At 37.6% G+C, this 16,371-nt stretch overlaps 1 protein-coding gene and 1 pseudogene across 19 annotated transcripts in view; one reads left to right on the forward strand and one right to left on the reverse strand.

The window, feature by feature from the left end:
- The window catches only part of Fhit (fragile histidine triad diadenosine triphosphatase), a 1,320,449-nt gene that overhangs the window by 427,496 nt on the left and 876,582 nt on the right, over nucleotides 1–16,371 (reverse strand). The gene's annotated exons all lie outside the window — the stretch shown is intronic.
- LOC138824576 (inositol polyphosphate 5-phosphatase K pseudogene) overlaps nucleotides 7,040–16,371 on the forward strand; it is a 53,515-nt pseudogene continuing 44,183 nt past the window's right edge.

Raw genomic sequence — 16,371 nt, forward strand, 5'->3', positions numbered from 1 at the left:
GCCTTATTATGATTATGTTTATGGTTTGGCCAGAAGAACATCACAAAGATAAAATGTCATTTTCCTTACATACCAAAGGTACCGATATTCCACATAATTTAACATCATATCACTGTTGGTGTTAGTCTTGGTCTTATGGATGAAGAGGTGTTTGTCAGGTTCCTCCATTCGAAAGTTAAGTCTTCAATTCCCTTGCCTAAACTACACTCCAATGTTTATGGTTATAATGAACCTGTGTAGGTTTTTATAAGAATGTAAGTTTTCATCATAGTGGTAAATACTTATGAACATGATTGCTGTACCATATGGCAAAATGATGTCAAACTTGGTAAGAAATGGCAAAATTGTTTTCTAAAGTGGCTTACATTTTTCATGAACAATGTACGAAAACATCCTGACAATGGTAATTTCTCTTTTTTCCTTTCTGAAGGTTTTGGCCAGTGCAAAGGTACATGGTGGGCTTTATTGTTTTAATTTGCAGTGTCACGTGGAAGATGATACTGAACAAGTTCTCATACAGTATATGTTTTTTCCTCTGAATCTCTCCTTTAGTGAGGTATCTAACCAAATATTTTTGCTCATTGTCCTTCTGGATTCTCTAGGTCTTTGTGTTATCCTTTCATTCTTTTAATAATGTCTTTTGCAGAGTATATTTTTTTATTTTAAAAAGTTTATCCTAGCCTGTTTTCTTCCATCAATGTTGCTTTTTATATTGTACTTACAGACTTAATACCAAATCTGGGATTACATATTTTTTTCTTCCTTTACATGTTTCCCTCTAGTTTTTAATCATTTTGTATCTCATGTTTTGGTATATTATCCATCTGCATTAATTTTTGTGACATAGGCAAAGTTTGTGTCTGGAATCATATTTTTGCACTGGGTGAATTAATTTAATTTTTTTTTTTGTCGGTCATTAGGCTTGAACTCTGGACCTGAATGCTCTCCCTCAACTCTTCAGCTAAAGGCTAGAGCTCTACCACTTGAGCCACTGTGCCAATTTCCATTTTCTGGTGGTTTATTGGAGATAAGAGTCTCACAGACTTTCCTGCCCAGGCTGGCTTTGAACCATGAACCTTAGATCTCAGGCTCCTGAGTAGCTAGGATTACAGGCATGAGACACTGGTGCCCAGCTTTGATTTAATTTTTTTTTAAATCACTATTTGTTGGAAATACCGGCCTTTCTCTACTGCCTTTGTGCCCTTATCAAAGGCTGATAGACTAAATTCATATAGGTATGTCTACTGGGTTTTGTTTTTTTAATAATGTCCTGGTAAACTCAAGAAAATAAGAATGCTCAACTTTAAGCCAAAGCAACGTGATAAAGGCAGGTTAATGTCACTGCCATTGTGTGTAAAAGTCAGATCAAAAGCATTAGTGATGATGATCCAAGCTATTCCAGAACATTGTGTCTCCTAAATGGTTTATAATCATTGATTGTTCCTTGGTTAGTAGGGGTGAGTCTCATTAGCCCTGGTAGCAAGAAGAGAGGCTTAAGATTAAGCATGCTGAGAAAAGCAAAAGAAATTAAAACAAAAAGACTACCTAAAAGGTAGAAATTGCCATGTCCCGAATTTTATCCATGGGTTATTTGATTTTTTTTAACACATATGATCATCTCTTCATGTCTTGTCTACGTTTCATCCTCCCTCAAATTAGGAGGCATGAGACACCAAGACTGCAATGTGAAATAAAAACTGAAATACAAAAACTGATAAAAAGATCTTGAGTTGAGCCTGCTGAAAACATGTGAACCAAGACAAGGTCAAAACAAGCTTTTCATCTTTCAGAGGGGCCCGTGGGAGATCAAATAGTATAGACTAGGATTCATTTGTAATTATTCTTCCTGCCTGTTTATTCATGACAGCCAGGGAGCATAAAACAAAAGCCTCTCACTGGAGTCAGCCTATAAAATGTAAAAACCCCCTAATGTCACATTGGAATCAACACATCATAAGCCTGCCATTAAATTGGCTTCATGAAATCAGAGAGAGGGGAAATAGATGAAATTACCACAGACACAATTAAAGTAGATGAGGGTAAAGTTCAAAAAAGAGGTTGTCCTCCTAGGATGAAAGTTCATAAGCATTTTTTTTTTAATTAGGCCATGGTAGGGTAGACAGACTTCTAGATTATTCCACTGCTGGATGCCCAGAAGCTTTTTATGACTTTTCTATGAAACACTGTCTTGTAATAGAGGGAATGGAGCAGATTCTATCTCATCTGAGTGGTAATCAGTCTTCAATCTAGAGAACGTGTGATCACTTACAGAAATGGCATTCTGCTGAATCACCAGCCTTGCCTTTTACATTCACCCTGCTCATGCACAAAGCCAGAGCGATTGAAAAACAAGCAGCAAGTAAATTCCAATAAACAGATTTATTGTCCTATTTCAATACAAATCACAGTCTATTAAGAATTATGCACTCTGGTCCGGGTTCTGACAGTCAAAAATAGTGATTTAAGAAGAGAATGGTGCTCCTAATTTAATTCATTCATTTGCATCACTCTCCTCAAAGTATGATATAATTCAGGCTTGCTGATCATAGCTGGTAATCACTCTTCTGTTTTGCAGTTCAGATCATGTTTTTTGGTGGTTGTTGTTTTTATTTAATCACAACTCCATTATTTATTTAGGAATGGTTATCTATTATGGCTGAATGATTTTTTTTAAGGATTTTTAATGCCTTTTTTAAATAAGGACAAATGCTTATTAAGTGATAATACCAAAAAGGAGGGTGGCTCCAAGTGACCCGTAGAATTAATCCCATACATTTTCTAAATGATGCATGGAATGGTACAGAATCTATGACTTGGGCCATTTACACCTATGGTATCACTATTTTATGACTTTCACAAAGCACACCTCAGTGAATGTCAGACTCTAACAGGCTTCTGTGATCTATAAGACTTGGGCTTAAAAAAAAATCATTACTACATTAAAGCCAAATGGGATGCAGTACCTTCCTATTTAGATATTTCTACCCTTATCATCTAGCTTCTGTTTCTTACAGCTCACTTTTTAATTGGTAATATGAACACATCCTACTTTTGATGTTGACATGTTTCTATCACATATTGTGATTTTCAGTTATTTTTTTCAATTCATTGTTGTATATTTTAAAAGTCTAAATTGATTTCAATGTTATCTTCTAAACAATTCCTTTTAGTGTTCACCTTGCCGCAAACAACTCTAATGAACAACATAAGCTTTAGGTACAGATACATATTTTACAAAGTTTATGAGTAAGGGATGCTTTCATTTTACCCTTCATGTTTTGACAGAAAGTTTTTAAAACAGAGAATTCAATTCCATAACTTCCTTAAACCATTAACTTATAGTACAATCCATACTGCATTATGATGAAAAACACTCCACTGAACTCTGTTAAAGACAAATACACATGATCTTCTTCTTGGGTTACCTTAAACAGGGATAGAAATTTCTCAGACAGAGAAATAATAATCATCCATGTTTTGCTTTAAAAAATATATCATCCAAAAGGAGATATTTCTGGGATACCTTGCACACAGTGATATTTTTAGCCGTAGGCTACCTCAGGAACTGTTAAAAATAGATTACACTTCTATTCATTCCAAAGGACAATAATGTAAGTGCTATAGCTTGCTGCATTTTGGTAAAAATCAGAAATCATCTGCAGCCCAGTGAATAAAGTTGATTCACTTACAGAATATGAGTATTTCTCTCCTCACCTAGCTTTTGAAAGCCAATCTGAAACAGCCTCTGCCTACAAAACTGCCCAGGAATTACTCTCAATTACAGGCTTCTGTCTGCTAAAAAGTAAGAACTGGTGATCACTTCTGACCTTTTTCCTCTGACAAGTCAAAGAAATGAAAGAAAATAAAAATCTGACAGGTGTTCAATTTAGAAGGTGGGCAGCAGAGTTGGGGGGGGGGAGAAAGAGGGAAAAGAAAAGAAAAATCTGTATTATCTAACTGTATCTCTGGGGTATTGGATTATTCATCTTATTTTTAAAAATCCTTTTCAGTGAATAAATTACACGTGGCAATGTAATTTTGCTTAAAGTCACTTGCTTAATGTTTTAATTTGAGTATCATTTACTGAAATCGTCACACAATCAATCACTCATGCTTTTAGATTCATACTTTAGGGCAATCTTGCTAAATGTCACAACTTTGCTCTTCCCTCCTTGGCTCCTTCCTTCTTTCAAGTAGGTGACAAAGAACTAGGGAAGACTAACTCCTCTGCACCCCTGCATTCTCCATATTTCTTGCAAGACAAAGGCTTGTAAACTCCTGGACATTTTACCTCTTTATGCAGCCATTACTGAACTGACTCGATTTTTTGGGTTAAATTGGGTTTAATTGAATTTGAATGTTTGAAAAGTGACATGAATAGTTTTACAGCTCTCTGACATTTACCCACAATTTTCCATTTCAAAAGAATAACTACTGTGCTAAGGACTAAAAAAAAAAGTTGTTATGATGAAAGTTAAACTCTGAAATAGTCTGCATTCTTGGGGGTAGGCTGATAAATTCTTGATAATCCAGCACTTGTTCAGCAAAACTACTAATTAGAGGTGGAAGCCATGCACACAGTGAGCAGCTACCTCTCCAAACTTCAAAGACAAAGAGAACCCAAGGACCTGTGCTTCCCTGAGGATTCCGTCTTACCTCCATTTAGGCCGGCTAATGAGTGCTCCCACTTGGTTTTAAAACATGTTTCTTTTAAGTCAGCTACTCTTCAGTGGGGGAAAAACTATTTTGAGAAGAGCTATTGATTCTAAACTAGCCTATAAAAACCAACCAGTTAAAATATCACCATCCTAAGCAGACCTGCAAACAACACATGGAAATGTGGCTTCTGATTGACTAATGACATCACAGAACCAAAATAATGTCCCATATTCTCTTCTTGCTCTGCTATTTTTGTTTCCTTCAGAACAGTCAGAGCTGCTTTTCTGAGATGGGTGAGATCGTTTGCTGAGAAGTGACACATTGAAATGGCTAATGGCCAGAGAGTAGGACTCAGTAGAAAGAAAGAAAGAAAGAAAAAAAAAACTAAAAGGAAAAAGGAAGGGGAAATAACAAAGTTGATGTACTACATGTAACTCTAGAAGAGCAGTGAAGACAGTTACAAAAAAAAATACCAAGGGACATTTTGAAGTTTTGTCTTTTTGTGGTGGTGGAGAGATCTTTGGAAGCTCAGAAAATCTCACTGAGGGTCCATTTTGGTTCTAGGAAGGTGTTCTTAAAGCTTCTGTCAGCTTAAAAGAGCTGGTATCGTCTAAGGAAAAAAGGAGTTATTTCCTAGTCAACCAGAGATGAACTAGCTCTACTGTAGAGTTGCAGTGACAGCATCAGCAAGCAGAAGATAAAATAGCTAGGAGCATTTAAAAAAAAAAAATAGCTAGGAGCAGAACTTAAACCTTGATAAGCAGGCTCAATAGCTTGTTCTGTTACAAGTTTCAGAAGAAAAGATACATTTGAAACATAAACATCTAAATTTTCTACCTGAATAGCCATCTGTGGATTGGGCTTGTTTTTTTTTTTTTTTTTTTTGTCGGTCATGGGGCTTGAACTCCAGGCCTGGGCGCTGTCCCTCAGCTCTTCAGCTCAAGGCGAGCGCTCTACCACTTGAGCTACAGCGCCACTTCCGGTTTTCTGGTGGTTTATTGGAGATAGGAGTCTCATGGTCTCTCCTGCCCGGGCTGGCTTTGAACCGCGATCCTCAGATCTCAGCCTCCTGAGTAGCTAGGATTACAGGCGTGAGCCACCAGCGCCCGGCTTGGGCTTGTTTTTAGGAAGGGGCAGTGTGTAGCTATTGTACCTCTTGAAACTTTTCTGACTAGAAGAGTGAGGGGAAGTATTTCAAGGCTACTGAGTTGAGGTAAACATAATGGGAATATGAGGGCCATTTTTATTGCTCTCATATGAATACATATTAAAATATTGTAACTGAAGCATATTATATATGCATATGCTCCCACATGAAATAAATCCAAGCACCTAGTAAATAAGTGCATAATAAAAATAACATTTCCAATCCACAGGAACGTAATCAATGGTATTTGGAATATGAAGACATTGGAAAGAAAGCATTTGACCTTACCTTACACTTTTTCCCCAATAAATTCAAGAAAGTTCAACTATTTAAAAGTTTAGAATGTTTTTCTTCAAATATAAAATATTAAAAACAACTAAATATTTCTTAAGCCACATGCCAGTAGCTCACACCTGTAATTCTAGCTACTCAGGAAGCTGAGATCTGTAGAACTCAGTTTAAAGCTAGTCCAAGCAGGAAAATCTGTGAGACTTTTACTTCCAATTAACCAGCAAAAAGCCGGAAGTGGAGCTGTGGCTGACATGGTAAAGCACTGATCTTGAGCACAAAGCTGAGGGACAGTGTCCAGCCCCAGAGTATCCAGTCCTAATCCAGCACACACACACCAACATCAAATGCCTAATAATACAGATTTTTTTAAATCCTTACAGTGAAAGAAACCAAAAGGAAAGGCTGAAGTACACAATTATATGAAAACCTGAGTTTATAATCATCTAAACTAAGAAGACAGAAATATCTAAAGCCAAGAACCTACTATAAATGAGGGTACATAGTAAAGGAAAAAGACTTGGAGGAGCTTTCAAAGATATGTAGTAAATTACGTCCTGCTAAGCTAAAAGCCCGAAAGCAAGCTGTTATATTTGGGACTCAGCTGTGCAGGTAGGTAAACCAGCAGAGAGTGGTGGATGCCTTTCTAGAAGGCCAGCAGAAATCACACGTGCCCACTTTCCAAATGAGTGCAGAGATATTTTTACCTTTCGTCTGTGGGTGGGTAGCTGACCCATAAATAATCGATATGGCTGAGTAGAATTGTGTTGTCTATAGGCTATTCAGAAATAGAAAAGCAGAGACAATGGGAGCCTATGAGAAGAGTGAAATGATTCAGCCACTTTCTGCTTTCCTGACTCATGCAGGAAAAGGTTGGGAATACCAGTTACATGCAGAGAAAAGAAAGCAGAAAACATGTACAAAAAAAAATGATGACTAGCGACCATGGCTGCCTGTGATTCTGATAGCATTCCCACCCTTCATAGATATCGGCCTTTAATTTCTGTTCTTGGATTTCCTCAGGTAGCCCAAGGATCTGACAGAACCTTCAGGAAGATGGCAAGGGTGGTCTAGGAGCTTGGGCATTCTGCCCTTCTCATATTAAAATACTAGACTTTTCATTAGGAGGTCTTCACCTTAATTATGCTAGGTAGGTTTTCTATGAATTGCGTTCATTTGAGATCTCTTAGGAAAATGGTCTTCCAAGATGATGAGTGGTTTGGGAATAAAAAGAGGACTGAAAGGAGTAGCCAAAGGAATTTTTAAGATACCGCTTGTACCAGCTGGCTCCATCTAAATGTGAAAAGAAAAGAGCATTCTGGAAAGAAAGACTAATGACCTTGCACAATCTGAAAACAGATATATGTAATATAAGACGTTTTGGTTCTTAGGAACTTTATGCCATGATTTTGAATGCCAAAAATCCCTCCGGGATGTTGCAGTTTTTGGCATCTCCTCATCTGGTCTGGCAAACCTAACCCCTGAGTGTCTTCAGACCCATTTGGAAGGACTTGGCAAAGACAGAAATCTACCTGAAGAGCAGGTCAGGTATCCTAATGTGATTTGCATACATGCTATTGAAAAGGCACTTCCTGGCCCAGCAGTGTGTGTGTGTGTGTGTGTGTGTTCATGTGGGATCGCTATTTTCATCTCTATTTCTCTCTCATACTCTTTGGGTTTTTAACTCTGAACTTTTTAATGATTCTGCCATCATCTGTTCAAGTAGAAGGAACAATGCAAAGTACAAGCTGGGTGAGTCATTCCTGATTTTGACTTCCCCTAAATGCAATTTGAAAAACCATTATTTGAACTCTGTAATTTTAAACAATACAAGTTTAAAATTTATATCCTGAAGTGGCTGGCCCATCATCTGTACTTGTCACTGAAAGAATGTTCCTGTGAATTTTAAACCTTTCATGTTCAATGACACCGGGGTAGGATGACCGCAAAACTAAGTGAATGACATTTTGTTTAAAAGGGGAGGACTGTAAACACCAGATTGCATTTAATAGGAAGATGAGATTCTCTCAAGATTAAAATCTTCAACTACAAGCATATAATCAACAGCATATACTTCACTTAGAATACATCAAAAGCTTTACAAGATCTACTACAGTATACTTCTAACCCTACTCACAGGCCAAGTACAGTCACTGATCAATGGAAGGATGCTACTGCAGAGCATAGACCTGCCCCACACTGGACCGCACAGTTGGCTTCAAAAGGCTCTTACTTTTAAGGCCCAGGCCAAAAAAGCTGCAGGCACAGGTTTCCCAAGGCAGAAGGAGGAAACTGAATTCCACATCAATTTCCTAGTGATGTTCTGCAGCGTAATAGCAAATTTCTAAAAGGAAACCAAAGGAAATAAAACATTAATGCTATTTAGTTGGCTAAAGTGTTTTCAAAAGCCACTTTCCAAGTGGTCCTCAGATAATTTCAGAAATCTAATGGACAAACTTCAAACATACTGGATGAGCAAGGTAGTGAAGAAGAAACATCCCATACCCTGTAACCATGACCTTGACAATGCACTTCACAAATGTAGGATAGAAACTTGTAGGCATTCACTGGTTCATTCTTTCATTCATATATAGGGGCTGATCAAGGAATGGAGGAAGGCAAAATCCTGGACTAACATATATATGTGACAATTAGATTAGAAAAAGATTAGAAAAAGCATACATTGAAGAGGGAAAGGAGAGAATGGAGATAAAGAGTCAGTATTACACAAATTTATGCCTTAACTTTTAGCATTTTTAAATGTTGGGCCTCTGGGGCTGGTCATTCTTTTTATTAGATCTATATAGTTACTTAATCAGTGAGTTTGTTTTACATTTAAACTAAAATCTTTTGGTGATATTTATTTCTTTTCCTTTTTTAAAAGTCTTTAAATTTCTGGGTGTTTTGTTGAATCAGTTTAGAGGTTCCTTGCCAGGGCAGTATGTATGTCTCTTAAAATATTGCAAAAGAGCGTACTAGGAGCACACCTTTTTAATCTTTACTAGTTATTGTGATATTGCTGTGTAGGTTAATAAACACATTTGTAAATACATTGTTTACAGAGGAAAATTTCTGAGTTACAGCTCAGAAAAAGCCTGCTGAATTTATGTTGCAAGCATTACTTAACTCTGTATAAAAGACGAAAAGAAAAATGAATTCATACTTCCTCATCTATTCATTGCAACAAAACCTTCACTGGGAAAACATCATTGCCCTGGCTTCCGGCTCCTCCTCCACTTCTCACTTACTGCCTCCTTGTAATATTCAGAGAGCACTTGGTTTATGGATCAGAATAGAAAAATGCTTTCAGATAATCATTAGCCCACATACCTGTAACTTACACTCACAAATAGGATAGAATTGTAAAGTGCTTTTATAATACAATATTATTGTTGTTCAAAGCAAGATTGACTGTTTTCTTTTGACCTGGTATGTCCTGAAATAAATATCCACTCAATAATATGTCAGAATTTGGGAGAAGAAAGGAAGGGGGGAAAATCTTCATCCACTTTGTTCAGAAAATTCTCTGAGGGGAAGAAGTACTTGACATTGGTGCCAAATAATAACTTTTTGTCCCAGTCTAAACAAGTGCAAATTGGTGGAGATTTTAATCATTCGATTACTCAGGATGGGATTATTAGTGTCCTCTTGGTACAATAACAAATTACCACAGTGTCAGTGGTTTCAGTTCAATGTAAATCTGTCATACAATTTTGGAGAGTAAAACTCTGAAGCATTCTCACTGGACTAAAATCAAGATGACAGGATATTCCTGGAAGCTGTGCATAAGAATTCATTCCTCTGCCTCATCTAGCTTCCAGAGGTCACACATATTCCTTAGCCCATGTCCCTTTGCTCCATTTACATAGCCAGCAACAGCAGGTCACATCTTCTCATATCGCATCCCCAGATCCCTGCTTCCATCCACTTATCACCTTCTCTGATGACTTATAATGCTTCCCTCTCTCACTTATGAGGATCCTTGCTCAAATATAGGATCTACTTGACTACCCAGGTTATTCTTCCTATCTCAAGATCCTTAATTATATCTGAGAAGTTATTTTATAAGGAAACATACACAGGTTCTAGGAAATTAGGGTGCAGACTTCTTAAAAAGCCATTATTCTATCCATCAAAATGAATTAGATATCACCCACTGGCCCTAAGGGTTAACTAAAAAGACACAGGCTGATTTATGTGGGCTCTGGGAGACATTATTTCCTTTCCGTATACATCCTGTTTGTGCAAATATTATGAATATATAATGTCAATATATGATACATATGTATGTTATTCACATGTATGCATTGTGTTTATTTTATTATGTACTCACATATGGTGTGCTAAAGGCCACAGGTAGAGTCATGCAGCCCTGTAGAGCACCAAGAACATGAGTAATATCTTTCATATATATAACTACTCGCCTCCAACAAATACCCTGCTTATTCTGTCAGAGTTTCCTGTATATAGTACATTTTCCACTTAGAACAATGTATCAATAGCATATCAAAGTCATAAGTTCATAAACATGTAGCGTGGATTTACCTTGACCAGTACAGTGGCCACAGGCCTCACATGACTCTTGAGGACTTGACATGACACTATCCCAAGTTGAGATACTCTATAAGAATAAATGTGTCTAAGATTTTTTTTTGGGGGGGGTCCGGTCATGGGTCCTGAACTCTGGGCCTGGGTGCTGTCCCTCAGCTCTTCAGCTCAAGGCTAGCGCTCCACCACTTGAGCCACAACGCCACTTCTGGCTTTTTTCCTTTTGCTTATGTGGTACTGAGGAATTGAATCCAGGGTCTCAGGCATGCAAGGCAAGCACTCTACCACTGAGCCACCTTCCCAGCGCCCTGTCTAAGATTTTAAAGGTTAGTATAAAAAAGTAAGTTATCTCAGGAAAATGTTTCATAGTGATTATATATTGGACTGGTAATCATGAAGATATATTGAGTTAAATAAGTAATGAATTTTAACCTGATTTGTTTTCTTCTTTCTTCAGTGTATCCATCAGAAGACATTAAATTGCTGTGTTTCTCAGAACAGGCCATATATTATTGCTTAGGTCAAAACAAAGTGAGTAAGTATCACTGAAGTTGGCATAAAGACATCACAAATATTTTGAAACTTTACAGCTGATAACTGATGTTTTGGCAACTCTACTATACAATAGCCACTGGAAATAAAATTCAGTCCTTTCATACTTTCTGGGAAGATCTTAGCACTTTTGAGGTCGTTCAATCCAAGGCCATGAAAGCCAAATGATAAAAACTCCCCTTTGCATCGACTGGAAATCTATAAATCCTTTGTACATTTCTCTACATTGGCCTTAGTTCTAACTGATAAAGCAAACAAAGCTACCCTCTGCTACCCGCAACTAGCTGGTCTTAGACATTTGAACCTTTACTTTCAGTGCTCCTGTGAAACTGACACGGCTGCTTAGTAACTCCATAAACTTCAAAGGCCACCTTGTTGGAGGAAGACTCTTAGTGCAGCAGCCCTGGCATTCCCCATTGATCAGCCTGAGTGAGTTATTATGAAGTTCTGTCTACACTTTCCAATGACAGATAAAACAAATGGATACGCCTCACAGGCGCAGCAGGAATTAAAAATACATTAGTTCCTTGCAACTTCTGAACTCGGATTGAGGGTTGTTTCGATATTATTTTTTCCCCTTTCAAATAAAGCTTAGAGGAGGCATGAATGCAGTACAGACAAGCAGAGTTCTGAGACTCTTTGGGTCCAGTTCAGTACTTGGAGAGTAATCAAATACATCCTTTCTAAGGTATGCTACTAACTTTCATCAAAAAAAAATTATCATATGCTCAGTCACAAATGGTTATTGTAAAATCTTTATTAACCTAAGTGCATATAAAAATTGTGAATTCCTAATACAAAGCAGTATTTGACTTTTAAATTTCATTTTAAGCTTGGCCCGTTCACTTGGAATGTGATTACAGAGTAAATTAAAAAGTAATCACATGTGAATTACATTTCCTCATGAATGTAATGACTTCAGGAGGCTGATTAATGTTAAGCAGTGCCTGTCCTACTGCATGCATACTTCCCAGGTGAGATATGCAAGATAGCTGTCGTGAGCTGATTTAATTTTCTTTTACTGGTATTCCAGGGAGACCGAACACATAACCGCCTCTGCATGTTCATTAGGACTGAGACTTGGTCTTCGTTGTTGTTTGTCCAAGTTACACCTGCAAAATACCACCGTCAATGTTTGGTTCTGAACAAAGCACAAGAGAGGAAATTCAACTCTGGTACTACTTTCTAACTAGCCAAGTCTCAACTTCTTGTTTCAATATTTTTGGCAAATTCTACATACTTGAATAGAATAATTCAAGAAGACTACTGAAAAGTGTATTTGCATGGGTGTAAAGGTAACAAAGTTCTCACAAGGAATGAAAGCTTATTAATAATCTGCAACAGTATTACTGCAGAGAATAAAATTTTAAAGTATAAACGTAAACAGGGTGGAACACAAGATCATTAAAATATTTCTCTTGTGGTAACAGGGAATGTACAAGCCTAACATATTTACTCCTTTTCAGTATATTCAGGGTAAGATATTATTTTCTGAAGGAGTCACTGGAGGAATCACACTGCTGTTAGCCATGGATAAAGCCTGGTGTGTCATTATACCTGCATTAAACAGACACAAATGCAATAGACTTGGGAGCTGGCCAAGGAAAGCCAGACACTTAAGAGTGTATCTTCATTCCTGTGACTCTCTCTTCTACCAGACACATAGAAAAAGATGCTACACTAAACAGACCACCAGCAAGTAAGTATTGATAACAACCTAGCCTTTCCTTCCCCCCAAATTGAAGGGTCATCTGGAAGGAAACAGTCATTTATATATACTTTCTTACATTGTGTGTGTCTCTGCATGCGTGCACACGTGTGTGCGTGTGCACATGTGTGTGTGTGTGTGTGTGTGTGTGTGTGTGTGTCAAAGTTTGAACTCAGGGCTTTGCAATCTTCCTCAGCAATTTTTCACTCATAGTTGGTACAGTACAACTTAAGCCACACCTCCAGTCCAGCATTTTGCTGGCAAATTAGTCATGGAGTTTCAAGGGCTCTTCTGTCCCAAGCTCGCTTTGAACCACAGTCCTCAGTTCTTAGTATCACGAATAGCTAGGAATAGAGACGTTGAGCCACCAACACCTGGCACATATATATTTATATTAGATGTGATCCCCTATAGCTGTACTGAATGTCATGTTCTATGTGAGGATATACTATGCATATATTAACACACATCTTTATATATATATATAAGTATATATTTGTGTATGTTTTTAAAATGCCATAAAAATATTTTAAAGCAGTTGATGATAATGAATGGCTGAGTTCTTCTGAGTATACTGAGTTTTTAAAGGGTACTGAAACTTTTAACAAAAATCATCACCAGATCACAATTAATTAAACTTCCCATGCATCCTCAGGGAAGAACTTATACAAGAATGCTCTAGAATTCTTTGAGTTTTGCTATGTTAACCTAACATAAGCATTAGAGCCATTAAATTCTCTCTTCCGAGTCTGGTGCATGTTCCAGGATTGATTTTCTATGTGCCCACAGGACAATCAAGGAAAAAGAGAGAAAATTTAAAGTTATATAGAATGTTATAGCTTTTTAATCCATTGATTACATCCATTAAATGAGCAATGTACTACAGTACTATAGTGGGAAGAGCATATTTTTAGAAAAACAAAACAAAAATGACTCTTAGTTAAGACTTTGCCACTATTTTTCTTTTGTGCCTTTAAGCCTATCATGTCCATTTTCTGGACTGCATTTGCTTACAGATAAAAATAATTTCTATTCCAGCTAATTCTCTGCGTTTGGATGCAGCAGTCTCCATAGACTCTATGAAGAGCTCAGATAATATAATTCTTTACAAAGACTAAGTCAAAGCCCAACAAAATATGTACCAGAAAATGGGTATTTGCAAGCTGGGAGGGAAATTGGAGAGCGTTAGAAGTATGAGCAGGGGAAATGAAGGGGTGGTGGGTCAAAGTGGGGGGTGGGGGAGATATTGAAGGGATGATACAGATCAAGATGCACTGTATACATAAACTGTTTTGTTCAATGGCAAAAGTTTCAACATATAACCTAAAAATTAAGAAGAGTGAGGGAAGAGGTGGGGTGGGGTGAGAATATTGAAAAGGGTGACATTGATCTAGAGACACTGTATTCCTAAACTGCTCTGTTGAAGGGCAACTCCTTTGTAAAACTACTTAAAAGAAAATAAAAATATATTTGAAAACAACAACAAGAAGAAGTTGGGCCCATGAGCTATTGGGAACAGATCTCTGTCTCTCATACCCTGAGACATAAATGCTCCTAATATGAAAGTATTTTAAAGCGACATTTCCATCAGGGGCCAGCAAAATTCCCATCACACACACACACACAAAAAAAAACCAACCCAAAACGCCAGCACACAAAACAAAGACCACACACACCTCCTTTCAAGCACTAGAGACTTCAAAAAAATCATTCCTGAAGAGAAGGGAGGTGCAGCTACCCAAGCAAGCGTTCTTTGCCACAGCGTCTGACCACATGCCAGTCAGCACTAATTGACTCTCTCACAGTTGCATACAAGACTTTACTTGTAAAGAGTAGCTATGGTTGCCTGATTGCAGATATGTAATTAATTCTGGAAAAGGCAGCTATAAAACTACAAACCTAGCGATCTCAGCAGGTGTCACTGTAGTCAGGAGAACATATCTTCCGACAAACACTCATTATCTATTAATTTACTTTTAAGTAAGAGTAAATAAAGTTCCTGCTAGCTCAATGTAAAAGTGCCCAGTTTGGATTTTCATCTGAAAGCATCCCCACATGGAGGAGTTGGTGTAGATATTTTATTTTGCAGGGGAGAGAAGGCAGTACTGGAGGTAGAAGAACTCATGGCCTCATGTGTGCTGGACAAGCACGCTATTGCTATTCCCCTAGTCCTTTGGCTTTTTATCAGATACAGCAACCTAACTGAGAAATTTCTGCCCCATAGCTGGGATTTTTTTTTTCAGTAGCTGGAATTACAGGAGCGTACCATCATACCCAGCCCTATAGATCATTTTTAAGGGTTATACACAGAACAGCATTCACACCATCATCTGTTTCTTTTGTGGAATTATAACAATGAATCCAATAGAACTACACCCACACGGATGTCTACAAAACCTATAGCATTCTAAAAATCCCTGTGGTTTGTATCAGTGTCATTCTTACTTTTGATAACATACTATAGTTATTGGTGTTACAAAACACACTAACATTAGCAAGGGCATATTACGGGTGTGTGAAACCTCGCTGTACGTTCTTTGCTACTCCTGTAAATCTAGAATTATTTCAAGAAACAAAGCTGACAAAATGATGGTCCCCAAACTTAAAGAAACTCAAATTTAAACTCAAGATGCAAAACGCAGCCAGAAAAGAGGCTTCACTGCCTCTGAATACATTTCCTCCCCCCAAATAAAGTTAATATCTTTTAACAAAAAACATATACATCACTAATATTTCCTCCAGAACATAAGGGTAATCTCTTTCAAAAACATTAAATGCTGGGCATTGGTGGCTCACACCTGTCAGCCTAGCTACTACAGAGGCCAAGTTCTGAGCATCATGGTTCCATGCCAGTCTGGGCAAGAAAGTCCATGAGCCATTTATTTTCAATTAACCAGTAACAATCCAGAAGACCTGCTGTGGTTCAAGTGGTAGAATGATAGCGTTGAGAGAAGATGCTAAGATCAGCACGTAGGCCCTGGGTTCAAGCCCCAGTACATCTCCCTCTAAAAGAAGGCACAATACTCTCACTTCTTGCTCCTAAGATTCAAGACACATAATATAATGACCATCCTTCAAAGGTTCAAAGAAGCTGCTCCAGGTATCTAATCTGCAGAGGTGAAGGAGTCCTTCAAAAACCAGAGTTTCTAATTGGTTGTCTGGCAAAACTGGGTAGAGAGTGTATATCCCAGCAGGCTATAATTTATTGCCCAAAACATAATCTTTTTTAAAAATTTGCTTGGATCTAACACAGAGAGAACCATCAAAAGTTTGTAGAAATTAATCTTACTCCCTTACAGTGAGATCTCTAAAGCATAAAAGATATGAATTTATCAATCACACAATGCAGGATCAATTTTATGATTAGTTTAATATTTTTCGAGAATGCAGAGCAGGTAGCAAGTGCTGCTGTGAAATCACTGTTTCAGAAAAATAACACTAAGTGGACAGTGGTAAGTTTCAATAAGGT

The sequence above is a fragment of the Dipodomys merriami genome, unplaced genomic scaffold, assembly GCF_024711535.1.
Source record: "Dipodomys merriami isolate MVZ:Mamm:240054 unplaced genomic scaffold, mDipMer1.0.p SCAF_13, whole genome shotgun sequence".
NCBI lineage: Eukaryota > Metazoa > Chordata > Mammalia > Rodentia > Heteromyidae > Dipodomys > Dipodomys merriami.